Genomic DNA, 21,922 nt, shown 5'->3' on the forward strand with positions numbered 1-21,922 from the left:
GGGGGGGGGGGGGTCAAATCTGAAATGAAACATGTGTTAGAGTTTTTTTTTTTGAAACAACAAACCATAATTCACTCTTAATATGAATTAACTCACAATAGATAAACATGGGACCGCCAAACTGATAAAAAGGCTGATGTGCTGGCGACATAGGTGTTGGTGGTGCATATATTACAAATTCCGGTATACCTCGTGGTGCTTGTGTAATCCCGTCTCTCCCATTAGAGTTTTGATTCCCATGTCTGTGACTGAACATGCCTCCATGTCTTTGGTGATGATGTTGATTACCATTTTGGTTCTTGTATGAGTTCCATTGATGTTGGTTTTGAGTACCACCATGAGATTGTGAGGCAATCTCATTCCTTTGGTTATGTCCTCTAGGAAAAGGGTACGGCGGCAAGGGACATTTGGGAAGGCCAGATAACTTTGTAGTGAGGGTTGTACAACAACACTATTTGCAGAAGCAGAAGTGTTTATTTGTCTTCTTAACAATTCATCAGTGCTGTTTAACAACTTAGTAACTAAAATATTCTGAAATAAACACATAGCTACATTAGTAATACAAAAACATATATAATAATTTTCTTTTAATTAATGTTTAAGATTTTTACAAATTAAGTGATTCAAAGAAAATATATGGGTACTAATATTAATGTAATTTCAACATTTAAAATTCAGGAAAATTTGAATATTTGTAACCAGAAAAGTTTCATCAATGACATCAAGAAATAAAAAATTCATGAATTACAATAAAAAATCAGATATATATATATATGAGCAAAAAGTTTTAGTAATCAAACAAAATCATCACAAAATAAATTGAGGCAAAACCAATAATATCCAAACCTGACGAAGATATTCAGAAGTTAATGATGGTCCTGATGTATCACTCATACTTATTAATGAATCAGATGAAGACTTGTTCGTCTCAGAAAGTGTTGGCCATGATAAAGCTTCCAAGGCAGGTTTGATCACGGAATAATCACCATTAGAGGACATGTTCCAAACATGTTTCCTTTCCACATGGTCCATATTAGAGCTCTCTGAGTTTTCCTTCTTAATAATCGTTTTTGCATTATTAGATATAGATGGAGTCGACTCCATTAGAAAGAAAAAAAACACTCCACGACCACGAATCTGATCAATTTTTTTTTTCTTTGTCGTCAGTTCTTTAGTTTTTGTTTTGTTAATATTGTTGCTAGATTACAACAAAAAGATTACAAATCTTCTCAAAGATTCTGTTATAGATATCTTTAGCGATTAAATATTAAACTAAGTCATCTAAATAATATTTCTCACAAAAGAATAAATACGAAAAACATACGAAAAAAACGGAGAAAAAAACAATATATTAACGGTTTTGTATCTTTACACATGATAAAATCCAATGATATAAAATTACCAAAAATAAAATAATATACAGCCGCACTTTTTTTATTAAACGCAATAATATTCTAACGAATATAATTTTGAGTAAATCTATATCACCAAACGATGGCCAAAATAAGCAACAGTAGAAGAATGAAAGTGAGGAAGTGTGTATGGTCTTTGAGATGTGCTATATGTTTGTGGTTTCAGGGTGAAACGAAGAAGCTGATGGCTCTAGAGGAGGATGAGGAACATGCACATTTTTGTTTAAGAATCAGTTTGAAACACTTGTGTCTTGACTCTTAAAAAGATAGGCATTGGATTAATAGAAATTTATCTAGTTCATAAGTTTCGAGCTAAAATGTAAATATACAAGACTTCCGACTAATTATTTCTTTCACTCTAGCATCTAACGACAAGTGTCATCATCAAAGTTGTTGTGCAGTTCGATCTTGGACTTGACTCTCTACAGCTGGCGTCAACATCCTCAGTGATGTTGCCGTAGACAATTGCTACTGCCTAGGCCTTTGGTTTGATTGATCGTTGAGTGTGAGTGTATTTCTGTAGCCTTTTCCTCTAGTTGCTTCTTTGTTCCCCTGTTTCACACTGCTTTGCTTCAGACTTTATTAATTTATAAAAGGTTAAATATAAAATAAAGCTTTTTCATATATAAAACAAATTATAAATGATGAAGTAGTAAAAAAGTTACGTTGCTGTGAGGTGGATCCACCCAAGCCACGCAGAGAGGGAAATAGCTACTTGAATCTAGGCAAGAGCTATTCACATCACCGAGGGAATAGTAAATGCCATGATGTCTCCTATATGCTCAATTTTTTTTCTTCGAAAAAGAAATTATATTAATTATAGAGTGACTCTTTCAAATTAAAAAATTAATGTAATATTTAGAGATAAAATCAATAAGGATTTAAAACTCATACTATAGATTTAAAAGCAATTATCAAAAATAGCACAATTTTTAGTTTTTCTTCCAAAACTAGCATGTACTCTCCAATGTTCCAAAATTAGCACAAATTTATATATTCTTTATTTCGAGAAAAATCAAAATTATTAGTTTCTCCTCTGCTTCCACCGATCATTTACCCAAATCTCAGCTCCTTTAAGAAAGCCAGAAGAGCCGCCATGCTCGTACGAGTTAACACTCTACTACAAAATCATTGGAGGTGATGTTCAAGTGGTGTTAGCTGAGGTTTTATCTGCGATCTTCGTGGAGGTGATGAGTGGGAAGCCTGAGTTCACCGATCATCTGACTCATTGTTTGAAGCATCACCTTGGACAAATCGAAGCGGCGGCGATAATGGAGCACATCCTCGACGGAAACTTGTACATGAAATTAGTTCATAAGCTTGACCACATGGATCCGTTGCAGAAGTTTGAAATCTCAGATTTGAAATCAAGCTTCTTGATCTGAAGCTTATAATTGTTGGCAATTTTGAATTCTCGGTTTTGGATGTTCGATTTCTCAGTTCTGGATTTTGGATTCAGTTCTGTATTTTCGATTTTAGATTCCCGATTTTGGATGTTCATTTGATTCTTAGGTTTCATGGCTTTGTTCATCTCTAATGTTCATTTGATTTTGGATGCTCATTAGATATTGTTCATATGATATTGCAACACAAAAACACTTAACCAAGTCACCAAACTTCTCTTCTCATTTTGAAAAGTTTCAGATTTTCAGTAGATTGGTTTGCTAATTTGGTGAAGTGTTTTTGTGTTGCATTAACCTTGGCTAGAGTCATAACTGAGCCTGTTCATAGGTTGATTCCTTGCTAATTTAGAGAAACTTTGGGAGGAAGGGTTGTGTCTTTCTTATTTGACTTAATTGGTGAAGTTACATGCTTGATTTGAAAATTCAGGAAGAGCTTCATAAATTTTTGAATTGCCTCCCTAAATTGTCAATTTCTATCCATGATAATTTAGAGAAAGTTAAGAATATATGATGATGAATGTTAAGAATAGATGCAAACTAATGTTAATTGTTGAATGACATATAGGAGCCATGCTTGGTTATAGGTGTTCTCTAAAATTTGATGATTTTAAAGGTCTGCTTGATTTTGTTTTGCTATTGTTGGTGTATGAAATTTGATACGTTCATAATGCACCCTTCTACTAGTGCTTATAGAAATTATATGAAGATATGCGGTTTCTTTTGAATAATTCTTAGCTATATGAAATTAAAGAAGAATTCTATTTAAATTGTGACAGCCTCCCTGGACTGTTTTTAACAGCTTGTGTCATTCATTTTTGTAGGGTAACAGTGTTTTATATCTACAAGGAGCTCATACTTAAGGAGATTGAGATGCGTAGGGGTTGATTCTTTGTTTTCAAATTAGGATTTTTATGTTACGTATATATTGGATGGTGTATTTTGTAAAATAATTTTAACTTGATGTTAAATGAAGCAAATGGTAGTTTCTTTAGATTCAGGAAAGTTCTATTAAATTCAGGAAGATACCTTGAGATCTCAGGATGACATTCATAAAAAGTGTTTTGGGACTCATGTAGGAAGGATTGAATGATATTTAGGAAAGATCTTTTAAAAATTAGGATGACTTTCATAAAAAGAAAAAAAAGCTTTTCATTCATGTAAAACTGTTCCTAAGAGAGTGTAACCAATAAGAAAAACTTTTCATTCATGTAAAGTATATATAACTATGTAAAACATATGAAAAACAAAAAATTCAAGGAAAGATTGAATGATGTTTAGGAAGAATCCTTTAAAATTTATGATGATTTTCATAAAAACTAAGAAACAAAGATGTTACTTTCCATTGATCAATGAATTTCCTACAAAAAAAATCAATAATAGCTAGGTTAAAAAAATTGGAACTATTAATACAAAAAGAGACATGGAAGCATGTGATTAGAAAACATGAATGCCAAAACCAGTGTGGAAATCCTCCTCACAAATAGTTGGAAATGCATTGTGAAATCGAAGGCATGGCTCCATGTACGAGATAGTTTCCTAATATTGAGATGCTTCCTTTTGTGAGATGAATTGATTATGGCCATCGATTCTTTGTGATGGACCTTTTCACCATAGGCGAGACAAAGCTTCTAAAATGCATCGAAGAGAAAAGTGTCGAGAGACTCAACGTTCATCAAGTTGTTCAAATGGAACATGCAGAGACACGAAGATGTGATTGGAGAGAAGTTCACGGAGATCCGACGACTCCGATTCAGGATCAGAGACACGCGTCGAGAGAGCGATGGATGTGATTGGCGAGCTACATCAAGTTGTTCAAATGGATCATGCGGTAGAACTCATCAGGGAGATCGAAAACCACCTGTATTTGCTGCCATTGTTGTCGTTGTACCTTCAAAGACGAAGAGGAGCTAGTGAGAACCAGAGCATTTTCCAAAAACGATATAAATTGTTTTATTATTTTCTAATTAACTCAATAATGGAATATTTCATATTATTATGTGCTAACCTTGGAAGAAAAACTTAAATGTGTGCTATTTAAGAGTATTTTTCTAGATTTAATAATATTTTAATTATGCTAAACAAAAATTGTAATTTAAATAGCAATGCAAAAACAGAATTAAAGTTTTATAAAATTCAGACTAAATAAAAATTAGGCCTAAAGAATGATCTCATGAAATTATGGAATATCAAATCAATCAATAAAAAAAAAACTGTTTTTGAACTCTAAGCTCTATTGTAAAATAAATCAATTTTCAATACAAATATTATCTAAGTTTAAAATTGAAAATCCAAATCTGTTTGCAAAATCTAAGCTATTAACCAGCTTTGAAAATACAAATTTTGGTTTGCTCACAAAATTACAAAATTAAATCTCTTTGTAAAAAGTAATTTTGTTCATCAAAGGTTTTTGTCAGGAAGTCAATTATATTCTCATATCAATTTATTTTTCTAGGTTATTAATTCTAGGTGATAAATCAAAAATTAATATGAAAAACAACCAAAGATGAAGAACACAGAAAAATATGAATCCCAAAAAATCAGTAGATCTAATAAACCATAAAAACTCTAATGAGAAACCCTAAACCTTACTCATACATAATCAGTGAAACACAAATCATAAACTGAATAAATTACATTAATAAATTAAAATAAAAAGTAAAGGAGTTCTGAATCTCTCTGATGGAGTCTTGATTCTTCTCTCCCAAAAACTCTCTAAAAATCTCTCAAAGGTTTTGTAAAAAATAAAGCCTTGATCTAAATATTGACCTACAAATCTTATATTGTAAAATACGACTTGGACCTTAACTGCAAATAAAGAGTATTTCTGGGCTGAATTTAGAAATCTTCAAAACTTTAAAAAGATGCGCAATTCAATTGCCGTCAAAATGACGTGTCGCTTGACATAGAGAATGCATCGATCCATCCACCACACCAATTTTGCTCTCTGAATTTGTTTCCTCAGCGCTTTTCCTCCAGATGCTCCAAAGTGCTCCAAAATCTACAAATAAGTCCAATACGTACCTAAACCTGAAAAGACTCTAAAAACACCAAAAGACTCAATAAATAAGATTTATATCATGGCTAAAAACACCAAAAAACCATGATATGTAAATTCCCTAAGACTTAAATTTTGCTTGCCCTCAAGCAAAATCAAGAACTTAATCTATGGAAAAGGTTTGAACTGCGGAAACTCCTTTTCTTTTTAAAGTAAAGCCATGATCATCCAAACTATAATCCATATGCTTTGCAAATAGATCCAAATCGAGCTTCCATATACCTCTCAGTAGACATTCTTAACATCGAATATCCAAACCAAATTCCACAACGTTGATATGATTCTCCCAAGGAATCGATACCTTCGAATTGGTAGATAGTAAGACCTTGATTCTAAATACGATGAAACCTCAAGAATAGGGATGGTGGAATGAATGGTCGCACAAGAGTTGCGGAAAAGCTCTTGATATACCGGTTTGATATTTCAGCCCCACACCAAAAAGATCAGATCTCTCAGCATTGCACCAAGGAGATCAGTTTTGGATTGTTGGAATCACACCAAGCAATCGGTTTTAACTGTTGGAATCACACCCAACAATCAATTTTATTCACAAAGAACATAAAAGAATCACTCTCACAAAAGAAAATGTTTTTTAATAAAAAGTTGGTTGTTTATTTCATTCCTCTAATATGAATTTATAAAGGAAAAGTAAACTTGAAAACAAAGTTAGATATTAAAAAAAAAATTTCCCCTTTTTATGTTTTTGTAATGTATTTTTGATCAGATTAGGAGATATTACAACTATCTAGATCAATTCAATTAATATTTTTGTAAAATCGAATCAATATTTTTCAATTAATATTACAAAATATTGAAATATTTTTGTAATTGAATTTATCTGATTCAGAGATATTACAAAATCTTGATCCGGTTTGGTTCGGTTGGTTATTTGGTTACCGATTATTTGGCATACAACATTGCATTGATCTACCATTCCTAATCGATCTCAGTATCGGATGAGTCCTAGTGAGCATGAAGAGAAGTAGATGCTTTGGTTGCTAAACGTTTTCTGTGAGGAAGCTTGAGTCTATGTGTGATACCAGCTTTGCTTATCCTTAAGAAGGATGGATTTTGGCGGATGTGTGTTGATAGGAGAGCAATAAACAAAATCACTGTTTGCTATCGTTTTCCCATCCCTCAGCTTGATGATCTTCTTGACCAGGAGATGAGTGGAAGACAGCCTTTGTAACTCTTGAAGGACTTTTTGAATGGCTGGTTATGCCATTATATTTGTCTAACACGCCGAGTACATTCATGCGCGTAATGAACCAAGCTCTCCGTCCTTTTATTAGTAAATTTGTGGTTGTTTACTTTGATCACTTTTTAATTTTCAGTTTGACATTGGCTGATCATCTACAACATTTACAAGAGGTTCTCTTTGTGTTACATCGTGTCAAGCTATTTCCAACTTTAAAAAAGTGTGAGTTTGGTTTCACATCGGTAGGTTTTTGGGTTATATCATTTCTGATCAAGGCCTTGTCGTAGATCCAAGCAAGGTTTTGTCAATTCAAACTTGGCCGTTACCGTGTACTCTTTCTGAGACCCGCAGTTTCCATGATCTTGTCTCGTTCTATCGTCGTTTTGTGCCACAATTTAGTACTTTGATGGCTCCTATTACTGTTTGCATGCGTATTGGCTCGCTTGCATGGACTCCAGCTGCTACAGAGGCTTTTGAAATCATCAAAACAAAGCTAAGTTCTGCACCTATTTTGGCTCTTCCTCAATTATCTGTTGTCTTCAAATTTTATTGTGATGCATCAAACACTGGTATTGGTGCTGTCTTAAGCCAACATAGTAAGCCAATTGCTTTATTTAGTGAAAATTTGTCTAAAGCTCGATCTCGCTATAGCAAATATGATGTGGAGTTCTATGCTATCATAAAAGCGATAAAGCATTTGGCGGCGTTACTTATCCATAAAGAATTCGTACTTTATACAGATCATGATGCCTTTATGCCTCTTAGTAGTCAAGGCAAAGTCTTTTCTCGGCATGCTTCTTGGAGTGCTTATTTGCAACAGTCTAGAGGATGGTGTCATGGTGATTACACAAGATTGCAGCGCAATTCTACAAAATAGCATTCCTCAAAAGCGAGGAGATCCAGGCAGTTTTGTTTTATCATGCAAGATTAAAGATGAAATTTTCAAACGCTGTCTCTGCGATTTGGGATCAAGTATCAATATGATGCCACGGTCAGTTGCCAAACGCCTAGGATACCATTTTTTCAAGCCTACGAAGATCTCATTGGTCCTAGCGGATAGATCGATTCGACGCCCTGTTGGGATTCTAGTCGACGTACCGATTGTTATTGGAGATTGCCAAATCCCTACAGATTTTGTGATATTGGAGCTTGAGAAGGAGCCTAAAGATCCTTTGATACTTGGCCGCCCTTTCCTTTCCACTGCCGGAGCTATCATTGATGTTCCCAATGGAAAGATCGACTTAAACCTTGGAGGTTATGTTATGAAGTTTGACATGAATGAATCATTTAAGCTATCGATTTCGGAGAACTTAGATAACCCGATCTTCACCATCAACGATTTGGAAGAAGATACTAGCGGAGCATGCGAAGATATATTCTTTGATGACTCCTTGGATATAGCATTGACCAGAGTTCAAGAGGAGTATAGCTTTCATAAAGAAGAAGTAGAAAGCTGTACAAAGATTCTTGACTCCGCTGAAACGTGTGAGAACACCGTTGCATATCTTGATCTCGATGAAGAGAATGACACTCCTACACCACCTAAGAACATACCAGCCGCTGTAGCAGATCCGTGGAGTGAACTAAGAGCCTCCAAAACCGCGCTCAAGCAGCTCCCCACTGGTCTTAAGTACGCTTTCCTTGAACCTAATTCTACTTACCCTGTTATTATTAACTCTGGTTTAAATGATGTTGAGACAGCCATGCTTCTCGCCGAGCTGAGAAAGCATAAGAAAGCACTAGGTTATTCACTTGAAGACATTCCTGGAATATCTTCCGACCTTTGTATGCATAGGATCTATTTGGAAGAAGAATCCAAAAATTCTATTGAGCATCAAAGGAGGTTGAACCCAAACCTTAAGGAAGTTGTCAAAAAAGAAATCATGAAGCTTTTGGATGCAGGAGTTATATACTCTATTTCAGATAGTGCATGGGTCAGTCCAGTTCACATGGTTCCCAAGAAAGGAGGAGTGATCATTATTAAAACCGAGACCCACGAACTGATCGCAACAAGGACGATCACCGACCACCGCATGTGTATCGACTACCGGAAGCTTAACGCTGCAACCAGAAAGGATCATTTCCCCTTACCATTCATCGATCAAATGCTAGAAAGGTTAGCAAATCACCAATAATATTGTCTTCTAGATGGTTATTCAGGTTTCTTCTAGATTCCAATCCATCCGGATGATCAAGAGAAGACGACATTCACCTGTCCCTACGGAACGTTCGCCTATCGAAGAATGCCCTTTGGTCTATGCAATGCTCTGGCTACTTTCCAACGCTGTATGATGTCAATCTTCACAAAATATATTGAGGATTTCATGGAAGTCTTCATGGACGATTTTTCAGTCTACGGTTCATCATTCAAAGCATGTTTAGCCAATCTCGGAAAAGTTCTACAAAGATGTGTGGAAAAACATCTAGTTCTTAATTGGGAGAAATACCACTTTATGGTGAGAGACGGCATAGTTCTCGATCATAGAGTTTCTGAGAAGGGAATTGAAGTTGATAAAGCAAAGATTGAAGTCATGATGAATCTACAACCGCCGAAGAATGTTAAAGGAAGAAGAAGTTTCCTTGGACATGCCAGGTTTTATAGACGTTTTATTCAAGATTTCTCCAAGACCGCAAGACCACTCACACGCCTACTTTGCAAAGATGTGGAATTTGAGTTTGACAAAGATTGCCTTGCTGCATTCCACAAGATTAAAGATGCACTTGTCTCAGCTCCGGTTGTGCAACCACCAGATTGGGAGCTACCCTTTGAAATTATGTGTGATGCCAGTGATTATGCAGTAGGAGCTGTACTAGGACAAAGAAAAGATAAGAAACTGAATGGTAACTATTATGCTAGCCGAACCCTGGATGAAGCACAATGCAACTACGCGACTACGGAGAAGGAGCTTCTAGCTATTGTGTTTGCTTTTGAGAAGTTTCGATCATACCTTGTAGGATCAAAGGTAATTGTTCACACCAACCATGCAGCTATTAGATATCTAATGTCTAAGAAAGATGCCAAACCACGTCTCATAAGGTGGATTCTCTTGCTACAAGAGCTTGATATTGAAGTTAGAGATAGAAAAGGAGTAGAGAATGGGGTCGCCGACCATCTTTCACGAATGGGAGTGGAGGAACCAATGCCTCTAGACGATAGTCTACCCGAAGAAAATGTCTACGTCATTGAAGCTGTATCTATGACTAACAAATTAGTACCACCACAAGCACTACGTTCACAAGCTTATGATACACCTTGGTTTAGACACTATGATAATTATTTAGCAGCCGACGTTGAGCCACAATAATTATATGGTTATATAAAAAAGAAGTTTTTGCGAGAAGTAAAGAGATACTACTGGGATGAACCCTATCTTTACAGAAGTGCTCCGATGGTTTATTCCGAAGATGCATTTCTGAAGAAGAAGTCGAAGGAGTTATATTCGGATGCCATGGCTCCTATTATGCAGGTCATTTCGCCACCTTTAAAACTGTTTCTAAGATTTTGCAAGCAGGTTTTTGGTGGCCAACCATGTTTCAAGACCCCCAAAGTTTCATTAAAAGATGTGACGCTTGCCAGTGGAAGTTTTCGACGTATGGGGGATTGATTTCATGGGCCCTTTCCCTACCTCTAACGGCTACGAATACATTCTTGTCGCTGTTGATTACGTTTCTAAATGGGTGGAAGCTATAGCAAGTGCTACGAATGACTCAAGAGTGGTGGTCAAGATGTTCAAGACCATTATATTTCCAAGATTCGGAGTACCAAGAGTGGTGATAAGTGACGGAGGTAAGCATTTCATAAATCGAAACCTTGCTAACCGTTTCAAGAAGAATGGAGTTCTCCACAAAGTCGCATCTCCTTATCATCCACAGACAAGCGGCCAAGTCGAAATTTCAAACAGAGAGATCAAGTCTATCTTACAAAAGACTACATCAAAATCAAGGAAGGATTGGTCCACCAAACAGGATGACGCTCTATGGGCATACAGAACCGCGTTCAAGACCCCGTTAGGTACTACACCTTTTCATATTGTTTATGGAAAATCTTGCCACCTACCCGTTGAACTGGAGTACAAGGCAGCATGGGCAGTAAAGGAGTTGAACTATGACATAAGAAGCGCAGCCGAGAAACGTTTGATTCAATTAAACGAGTTGGATGAAATCTGCCACAACGCCTATGAGAACGCAAGGATTTACAAAGAGAGGACTAAAGCATACCACGACAAGAAGATCATACCCAAATCATTCGCCCCAAATGATCAGGTTTTACTTTTCAATTCTTGACTTAAGCTTTTTCCAGGAAAGCTACGTTCTCGGTGGTCCGGACCATTTAAAATAAAGGAAGTTAAACCATACGGAGCCGTCATTCTACTCAACAACAGAGGTGAACCGTTTACCATAAATGGACAACGTCTAAAGCCGTATCTAGCATAAATTAGCAAGGAAGAGAGTGCATCAATCAGTCTAATCGATGCTCCCCAAGTCTAATAAGGGCAACCACCGTAGAGCCAACGACGTTAAACAAGAGCGCTTCTTGGGAGGGAACCCAAGCTAGTAAGTATATTTTTGTTATTTTTATTTTCTCATTATTATTGATGGTTTTAGGTTTTTGTTTCAAGGAGGATGCATTTAGAGATATATAAAACAGAATTCGAATGAACTTAGCCTAGTTCACACTCGATGTCAAACCACCAAAGGAAGTACAAAATGGTTAGTCACCACATTTTCATACCACAGCCGAACTCTAAGACAAATTTTCGGGAAACCATAAAATGTCAAAGAGTTGACACAAACATCATTCCATCAAGGTGACATTGTTCTTAAATCCTACACTTTTCCTTATGATTTTTAATCCTCATCTTTTTCTTTTTTTCCACCGAAGACGATGTGATTTAAGTCTGGGGGGAAGGATGTTCATCCTATACTAATGCTACTTTCTATTTTGTTGACTTGAGATCTTTTCCCACTTTTTACATCAATAATTTTGACATTTTAATACATTGGACTAGTAGGGGATTATGATCTTATTCTAAAGGTTTATTTGATTTGGATTAACACTCTTATGACTCTTGATTATGCTTGACAACAGAACCAAAGTTTGGAAAGACTGTGAGCCGACTCAACAATCCCCCAAGTCCCTATTTGATGGATATTCAGATGCTCTAACGTTGTCTCTAACTTTTATAGGACGTAAACCGGACTTAATTATCAAGCCCTGGGAATTGGTATACATTCGACTAGATCTCTGCATTCAAGCCAAACAAGACATTGCACTTCTTCAAGAGTATGTTCCCCTCTCTCTTCCCTTCAATACTATAAAAAAAAAAAGAGAATAAAAGATGAGATGATTTTGATAAGTTTAGAGAGGCAGGTAAATTACCTGTGACCTCATTATTCTACTCTTGAGTCAAATGATCACACAAAGCTTGGAAGCGAGGGGTAGGTAAATTACCGATGACCTAGGTATTCGCCTACACCTTTGATTTAAAAAAAAAATGAGAAGTGAGAAAAGGGAGAGGAAAGGAATCATATGAAGAAAGTCTTGGCTTGAAGAGAGTCTGCAAGCCATTGATCGATTTTCCCTTGGTAAGATTTCATTTTTTATTATTGCTTAATCTATGTAAAGAGATGACAATGGAGATTGTGGAAACTCTAAAGAATTGTGGGATCAAGGAGAGTTGATGACTCTCATGGTGGATTACAAATGCAAGTTCCTAATGTCAAGGCGATAAAGAGTGCAAAGACAATATCCCCAAAGATAAGTGAATTCCCAGTATTTTTCAAAACCTCTTTTCCATGATTTATTCTGATTATTTGCTTGAGGACAAGCAAAGACTAAGTCTGGGGGAGTTGATAACATCATTATTTTACTCATATTATCTATAGTTATCATATGCATTTAGGAAGATTTTGATGAGATTTCAAGTATAAAAGGTATATTATCAAGTATTTCAGGTTTCAACAAGGTTTTATAGGTTTTATAGCAATTTGGACCAAAAGGGAAGGAAAATACGTTTTAGGAAAGTTTCAGAGCTTTACCGTACGGGTAACTTTTGAAGAGCTTCCAGAACTCAAAATATGTCATGCTTGGTGTCTATGTAAAGCTGGAAGAGTTATATTTCTCCTCGAAGTAGAACCAAGTCAATCAATGCATTCATCCGAAAGTTATGCCCGATTTATCAAGACAAGTTATAAACCGACATGAGAAGAACCGACCTACGGATGGGCTTTTGTCCAAGGCCTGACCAGCGACCATCACGGCGGCCCAGTCCACGCCTCCTCCACGGTCCAGAAGCCTATTTCGCCGCCCCTTGTCCTGCACTCAAGAAGAAAAGACATTTCTAACCTTACAAACCCTAATCCAAGACAAAATCCTATAAATAATCTATGGAGAGTCTACCCATTAGATTCGTCTTGGCAAGGGTAAGTGCAAGACCATGGCTTATCTAAGCTAGATAAATCTTTAATCTGCTTGTTGTGTGTTGTTAGACTTGTTAGATCGTTATTTGGGACGTTAGGAAGCTTTCTTGTGGCTTGGGATCGAGTCTTGTGGTTGCAGGAACAAAGATCCGGCGAGAAGCTTCGGGGAAAACACGATGCTTGGCATTGCATCGGTCGATGCATATCTTGCGTCGGTCGATGCAAGTGCGAGGACGGCGCGTAAAACTTTAGGGTTTTCGTGTTATGTCGAGCACGCGTCGGTCAATGCAGTGTGAGTGTCGGTCGATGCAAGTGTGACTTGCATCAGTCGATGCATCCCTATGTTGGTGTCGGTTGATGCATGTTGGTGTCGGTCGATGCGGAGTCCTGGTTTGTCGTTTGTTGTTTGTTGATTGTTGTTTGAGGATTAGAGATGACTCTATTGCTTGTGTGTATAGCCCAGNTTGTCCTGCACTCAAGAAGAAAAGACATTTCTAACCTTACAAACCCTAATCCAAGACAAAATCCTATAAATAATCTATGGAGAGTCTACCCATTAGATTCGTCTTGGCAAGGGTAAGTGCAAGACCATGGCTTATCTAAGCTAGATAAATCTTTAATCTGCTTGTTGTGTGTTGTTAGACTTGTTAGATCGTTATTTGGGACGTTAGGAAGCTTTCTTGTGGCTTGGGATCGAGTCTTGTGGTTGCAGGAACAAAGATCCGGCGAGAAGCTTCGGGGAAAACACGATGCTTGGCATTGCATCGGTCGATGCATATCTTGCGTCGGTCGATGCAAGTGCGAGGACGGCGCGTAAAACTTTAGGGTTTTCGTGTTATGTCGAGCACGCGTCGGTCAATGCAGTGTGAGTGTCGGTCGATGCAAGTGTGACTTGCATCAGTCGATGCATCCCTATGTTGGTGTCGGTTGATGCATGTTGGTGTCGGTCGATGCGGAGTCCTGGTTTGTCGTTTGTTGTTTGTTGATTGTTGTTTGAGGATTAGAGATGACTCTATTGCTTGTGTGTATAGCCCAGTAGATGGGAGGATTGCCTTACTGAGTGTTTATTAAATACTCATGCATTGCAATATGTGTTTGTGGTGCATGTAAAGGTAAAGTGTGATCATGGAATCAAGCCAATGAAGTGGAAGATGTTCTAGGGACTCAGTTTGATGTTGTCTGGCATTGCTAGGTTGCTAGAGTTAGGTCATTAGAGCAATGCTAGGTTGCTGGTTCTATGTTTCTTGTTGTTTGATTATTGGATATTGTTGACGTCATATATATTGGTTATACTATTGGATATTATTGGATATTGATATCGGTTATTCCGCTGATGATTGTGATTGTGGTTAGGCGGCTAGTGGATATGGGACCACTAGCTGTAGTTTATTTATTATTATATTATTATTTATTATTTATTATTTAAAAAAAAATGGGTCGGGTCGTTTCAGTTTGGTATCATTGCCCTTACGGTTCTAGGTTTGGGTTCACTAGGCTTTGTGCTGTAGATGTTTGGGATTTGCATGCTTTGATTGATCATGTGAGTTAGTCAATTGTGTGTGGCATGGAGTCCTAGAACATCCTCTTTGAGCCTACAGTGTGATTCCATGGTGAGTTTGTGTTGTTGTATTTTTGTGTTATGTTAAGATTGCTTGTTAGCCTCTGTTCTTGGAAGTGCAGTGGTTAAAGGTGTTGAGTTGATGGTCGTGGACGGGGACGGGGACGTGGTTGTGGTCATGGTCGGGCGGGTCCCGAGGCCAGAGAGTGGGTGGTCCAGAGTTTCACGAGGAGGTACGTCAGAGGGTCGCAAGCGTATCAGGAGGGACCAGAGAGGGTTAGCCGGTGAGCGTGTCGGAGGTGCTGGGAAACCAGGTGTGGGGTTGCAGCAGGTGGAGCTTAGTGATCGCTTGGCGGATCTGTTGGCGTGCTGTCGAAGCGGTTACCGAGAGGGGTACCAGTGTAGGCTCCAGTTGTACCGCATGTGGCGGGGTGCAGCCGAGGGCTGCAGATGTTGAGGAGTTTTCATCCTATGTTAAGAGGATGGAGCGGTTGTAGATGACTTGTATGAGATTATTTCAAGAGGTATCGAGCCTAGAGAGGCGGATAGGTGGATATATGCAGTTGGAGCAGATATTTTGCAGCTTGGTGGTTAATCCAGTTGGATATTAGAAGTTGATTGGGCAGGTGTAACATTGCATTGTTATACTCGGACCACATGAGGTACTTTGTGTTGAGAGATGTGTATAGTGGTTAAGGATTGTTGCTCCTGAGGATATGGTGATTCCCCTGAATACTGATAGCTCGAGGGGCTGGAGGGATTCGAGAGTGGCAGAGGGGATGATGGTCTCCTGAGGGGATGAGTAGGTCCCCTAATACCGAGATCTTGAGGATTGTGGTCCAAGAGTGAGACAATATAACTCGAAGACGCTGGTCTGAGAGTGAGATCGGTATGGCTCGAAGGTTGCAACCAAAGAGTGGAAGAGTTGGGAGCAAGCAATGTATAGAACGTGAGTATAAACATAACGACGGAATGTAGACCTCGAGAGTGATGGTGGTTTAATCTTGAATTTTAGGATTATGATTGGCCGGTGGGCCAGGGTTTTATGACTGGTGCGGTCAAGAATGTGTGGCTGATGTGTTAGGATTGGGTGGCCGGTGGTGCTGGAGTCCTGGGAAGGAGAGCTGCAGCAGGTATGAGCCGGCAAGGGCATGGTTGCCAGATACATAAGATTTATGAGAAGCCTTCATGGCAGGATAAACTAATCGTTGCGATGATGGTGGATGAAGTTCATTGGAGATGGAAAAGGTTGAGAGGTTCAAGGTTTTGGTAAGCTTGTTGGGGGAAATTAAGTCAAGTGGTTTGTGTTAGCGGCCTGCAAGGCATTCAATGCGGTGAATCAGAATATGCGAACGTATGGTACTTGTTTGTTTTATTACGCTCGTATTGATGATTTTCTGTGGAGAATTGCCAAGCGAAAATCTATTTTTGGAATAAGCTATCTTGTGGAAGTTTTCCTAAGAGGCAAGTTACTAGAGGTTCTTGGTCGAACAAGAGGGTTGATATTCAGTTGGCGGTGAGTTGATGTCGGCATACTTGAGTATTTGTTTGGTAGAGCTGAGGAAGTAACTATAGGATTTATAGAGCAAGGATTCATTCATCCTAGTGTATCACCGTGGGGAGCACCGGTGTTATTTGTGAAGAAGAAGGATGGGAGTTTCAGATTGTGTATCGATTACCGGGGTTTGAACCGGGTTACAGTGAAGAAAAAGTACCCTCTTCCCAGGATTGATGAGTTGTTGGATCAGTTGTGGGGTGCTACTTGGTTCTCCAAGGTAGATCTAGCGTCGGGTTATCATCAGATACCAATAGATAAGGCAGATGAGCGGAAGACGGCTTTCAGGACGAGGTATGGGCATTATGAGTTTGTGGTGATGTCTTTCGGGTTGACTAACGCGCCAGCAGCGTTTATGAGATTGAGGAACAATATGTTTCAGGAGTTCTCGAGGTGTCTGTCATCATTTTCATCAATGATATCCTAGTATTTTTTTCTAAGCGTCCTGAGGAGCATGCAATACATTTGAGGGCAGCACTGGAGAAGCTGCGGGAGCAGAAGTTGTTTGCTAAGTTGAGCAAGTATAGTCTATGGCAGCGTGAGATGGGTTTTGTGAGTCACATTGTTCGGTAGAGGGGGTTTCTGTAGATCCGGAGAAGATTCAGGCTATCAGAGGTTGGCCTAGACGGCAGGATGCCACAAAGATCAGGAGTTTCCTTGGTTCGGCAGGTTACTACAGGAGCAGGAGATGAAGTCTCTGGTAGGAGAGATCAGTGCATTGAGCTTGTGTGCGGTTTCTCAAAAACCGTTGAGTTTAGAGGCGGCTGATAGTGCGGATCTTCTGAGCATGGTGCAGTTGGCTCAGGAGAAGGATTTAAGGCTGATGAATGCCTCAAAGGATGTGGATTCAGAGTATCAGGTCTCAGATAATGGTACTATCTTGGTGCACGGTCGGATTTGTGTGCCCAATGATGAGGAGTTGAGGCAGGAGATTCTGAGAGAGGCTCATGCGAGCAAGTTTTCTATTCATCTAGGAGCGACTAAGATGTACCGTGATCTCAAGAGGTACTATCACTAGGTCGGGATGAAGAAGGATGTAGCTATTTGGGTCATTGTGGACCGGTTGACTAAGTCAGCACATTTTCTGGCCATTAAGAAGACTGATGGACCAGCGGTCTTGGTTAAGAAGTATGTGTGAGAGATAGTCAGATTGCATGGGGTGCCAGCGAGCATTGTGTCTGATAGGGATTCTAAGTTTACCTCGGTGTTCAGGAAGGCATTTCAGGCAGAGATGAGCACTAAGGTGCATATGAGTACAACTTATCATCCCCAAACTGATGGACAGTCAGAGAGGACGATCCAGATGCTGGAGGATTTGCTGAGGATGTGTGTGTTGGATTGGAGTGTCCATTGGGCAGATCACCTGAACCTGGTAGAGTTTGCTTACAACAATAGCTATCAGGCGAGTATTAAGATGGCTCCTTATGAGGCTTTATATGGGAGACCATGCCGTACACCGTTATGCTGGACTCAGGTAGGAAAGAGAAGCATGTTCGGGGCGGATTTTGTTCAGGATACCTCAGAGAAGATTCGGGTTCTCAAGCTGAACATGAAAGAGGCTCAGGATAGGCAAAGGAGTTATGCTGATAGGAAGAGGAGAGATCTTGAGTTTCANGTTGAATGTCAGGTAGGAGATAGAATATACCTCAAGATGGCCATGTTGCGGTGACTGTCAGCATATAGGCTAGAGTTGCCTGAGGTTATGCGTGCGTTCCACAAGGTCTTCAATGTTTCTATGTTGAGGAAGTGTCTCCGTGAGGATGATCGGTTGTTGGCTAATATTCCTGAAGATCTTCAGCCTAACATGACTTTGGAGGCGAGACCAGTGAGGGTTCTCGGGAGGAGGATCAAGGAACTTCGGAAGAAGAAGATTCCTTTGATAAGAGTCCTTTGGGACTGTGATGGTATTAAGGAAAAATTTTCCTGAAATAGAATATTCTAAAAGTGGAAAGTTCTAAAAATTGAAAGTTTTATGGGAGTTAGAATTGTTCATTTTTAGTGGTTGTGAGCGTTGAAGGGACTAGTGTGGCCTTCATGGCGGACTTTTGAGTCATTGTGCCTGGGTGTGGCGGTCTTTTGAGACATTGTGTGGCTTTCGTGGCGGACTTTTGAGTCATTGTGTCGGGTGTGGCGGTCTTTTGAGACATTGTGTGGCCTTCGTGGTGGACTTTTGAGTCATTGTGCCTGTGTGTGGCAGTCTTTTTAGGCATTGTGTGGCCCTTGTGGCAGGTTGTTTAGCCAGTTGTGTGGCCTTTGTGGCGGGCTGTTTAGCCAGATGTGTGGCCTTTGTGGCGGGCTGTTTAGCCAGATGTGTGGCCTTTGTGGCGGGCTGTATAGCCAGAGTGCCTGTTTAGGCGGTCCTTCGGGATAGATGGTCTTTGTGACGGTCCTTCGGGACAGATGGCCTTTGTGGCGGGCTGTTTAGCCAGAGTGCCTGTTTAGGCGGTCCTTCGGGACAGATGGTCCTTCGGGACCGATGGTCCTTCGGGACCGATGGTCCTTCGGGACCGATGGTCCTTCGGGAAAGATGGTCCTTCGGGACAGATGGCCTTTGTGGCGGGCTGTTTAGCTAGAGTGCCTGTTTAGGCGGTCCTTTGGGACAGATGGCCTTTGTGGCGGGCTGTTTAGCCAGAGTGCCTGTTTAGGCGGTCCTGTTTAGGACAGATTGTTTGGTCTTTGTGACGGTCCTGTTTAGGACAGATTGTTTGGCCTTGGTGGCGGTCCTGTTTAGGACAGATTGTTTTGCCTTGGTGGTGGTCCTGTTTAGGACATTTGTTTGGCCCTTGTGGCATGTATATAATCCTTGTGTGGTCAAGACGTATTCCAGCGAGGGAATATGTGGTTGGTAGGACATTGAGATGTTTTACGGGAACCACGGGAAGGAAACCTGGATAGGGATAGGACTCAGACGTGTTCAGAATTGTTTGCTCGCGGCTCTTGGGGGACTTAGGTTCTCCTAGAATTGCCATATTCCGAGATTTTGTGGCTTGGGAATATGGTTGGTATATCGACCAGAGAAACGAATATTGGATTTTACTTATATATTATGGTATGCGGGTTTAGGCCCGATGAGGAGCCAACATTATGGCATTCAGACTTAGGTATGATGAGGAGCCAATAAAAACTCAAGGTTTAGGCCTATGAGTAAAAGGAAAGTCCAAAAGTCGAGAGCAAATAACGCCTGGAGCCTGAGTCTATCGCCTAGAGGTGACCTTCTGTAGATCGGTCGGAGGAGTGTGGGCCGTGGAGACGGTTGCGCGGGAGTCCTTGGCTGATGGTTGTTCGAGATTCGAGGACAAATCTAGATTGGTGGGGGACAATTGTACCACCCGTGAACCGTAATCCCGGTTTGGGAGTTGCATCGGTCGATGTAGATGGTGCATCGATCGATGCAGGTTCAATTGTCTGCGTTTTGACTTAAGTTAAACTCAGTTATTTCGGTTAGGAAACCCTTACGTCGAGTTTTGTTTCATTCGACGGATTTGGCCATTTTTGAGAAAAAACGAAAGAGAGAAAAGGTTCTTGAGTGTTCTTGAGGTTTTTGGGTGATTTGAGGCTGTTCATGTAGAGATCTGTAGCTGGGATCGTTGTAGGAGCTTCCTGGAAGTGTTTTCTTGCTTGTTTGAGGTTCAGATTCGTCTTGGCAAAGGTAAGTGCAGGACCATGGCTTATCTAAGCTAGAAAACTCTTTAATCTGCTTGTTGTGTGTTGTTAGACTTGTTAGATCGTTATTTGGGACGTTAGGAAACTTTCTTGTGGCTTGGGATCGAGTCTTGTGGTTGCAGGAACGAAGATCTGGCGAGAAGCTTCGGGGAAAACACGATGCTTGGCATTGCATCGATCGATGCATATCTTGCGTCAGTCGATGCAAGTGCGAGGAAGGCGCGTAAAACTTTAGGGTTTTTGTGTTATGTCGAGCATGCGTCGATCGATGCAGTGCGAGTGTCGGTCGATTCAGAGTCCTGGTTTGTCGTTTGTTGTTTGTTGATTGTTGTTTGAGGATTAGAGATGACTCTATTGCTTGTGTGTATAGCCCAATAGATGGGAGGATTGCCTTACTGAGTGTTTATTAAGTACTCATGCATTGCAATATGTGTTTGTGGTGCAGGTAAAGGCAAAGTGTGATCATGGAATCATGGCAATGAAGAGGAGGATGTTCTAGGGACTCGGTTTGATGTTGTCTGGCATTGCTAGGTTGCTATAGTTGGGTCAGTAGAACATTTCTAGGTTGATGGTTCTATGTTTCATGTTGTTTGATTATTGGATATTGTTGACGTCATATTTATTGGTTATACTATTGGATATTATTGGATATTGATATCGGTTATTCCGTTGATGATTGTGATTGTGGTTAGGTGGCTAGTGGGTATGGGACCACTAGCTGTAGTTTATTTATTATTATATTATTATTTATTATTTTAAAAAAAAAACGGGTCGGGTCGTTTCAGTTTGGTATCAGTGCCCTTACGGTTCTAGGTTTGGGTTCACTAGGCTTTGTGCTGTAGATGTTTGGGATTTGCATGCTTTGATTGATCATGTGAGTTAGTCAATTGTGTGTGGCATGGAGTCCTAGAACATCCTCTTTGAGCCTACAGTGTGATTCCATGGTGAGTTTGTGTTGTTGTATTTTTGTGTTATGTTAAGATTGCTAGTTAGCCTCTGTTCTTGGAAGTGCAGTGGTTAAAGGTGTTGAGTTGATGGTCGTGGACGGGGACGTGGTTGTGGTCATGTTCGGGCGGGTCCCGAGGCTAGAGAGTGGGTGGTCCAGAGTTCCACGAGGAGGTACGTCAGAGGGTCGCAAGCGTATCAGGAGGGACCAAAGAGGGTTAGCCGGTGAGCGTGCCAGAGGTGCTGGGAACCCAGGTGTGGGGTTGCAGCAGGTGGAGCCCAGGGTCCATATGATCGCTTGGCGGATCTGTTGACGTGCTGTCGGAGCAGTTACCGAGAGGGGTACCAGTGTAGGCTCCAGTTGTGCCGCATGTGGCGGGGTGCAGCCGAGAGCTGTGGATGTTGAGGAGTTTTCATCCTATGTTAAGAGGATGGAGCAGTTGTAGATGACCGGTATGAGATTATTTCGAGAGGTATCGAGCCTAGAGAGGCAGATAGGTGGATATATGCAGTTGGAGCAGATATTTTGCAGCTTGGTGGTTAATCCAGTTGGATATTAGAAGTTAAGTGGGCAGGTTTGACATTGCAATGTTATACTCGGACCACAAGAGGTACTTTGTGTTGAGAGATTTTTATAGTCGTTAAGGATTGTTGCTCCTGAGGGGATGGTGATTCCCCTGAATACCGATAGCTCGAGGGGCTGAGGGCTCCGA

The 21,922-nt window shown here is 40.1% G+C and overlaps 1 long non-coding RNA gene and 1 pseudogene across 1 annotated transcript; both read left to right on the forward strand.

The window, feature by feature from the left end:
- Positions 2,376–3,806, forward strand: LOC104699835. The gene is made up of 2 exons (XR_753442.1): positions 2,376–2,709; positions 3,637–3,806. It is a non-coding gene; the product is annotated as an uncharacterized LOC104699835 (long non-coding RNA).
- On the forward strand, positions 7,812–10,373 carry LOC104710009 (annotated as a pseudogene).

Source organism: Camelina sativa, chromosome 1 (assembly GCF_000633955.1).
Source record: "Camelina sativa cultivar DH55 chromosome 1, Cs, whole genome shotgun sequence".
NCBI classification, from domain to species: domain Eukaryota; kingdom Viridiplantae; phylum Streptophyta; class Magnoliopsida; order Brassicales; family Brassicaceae; genus Camelina; species Camelina sativa.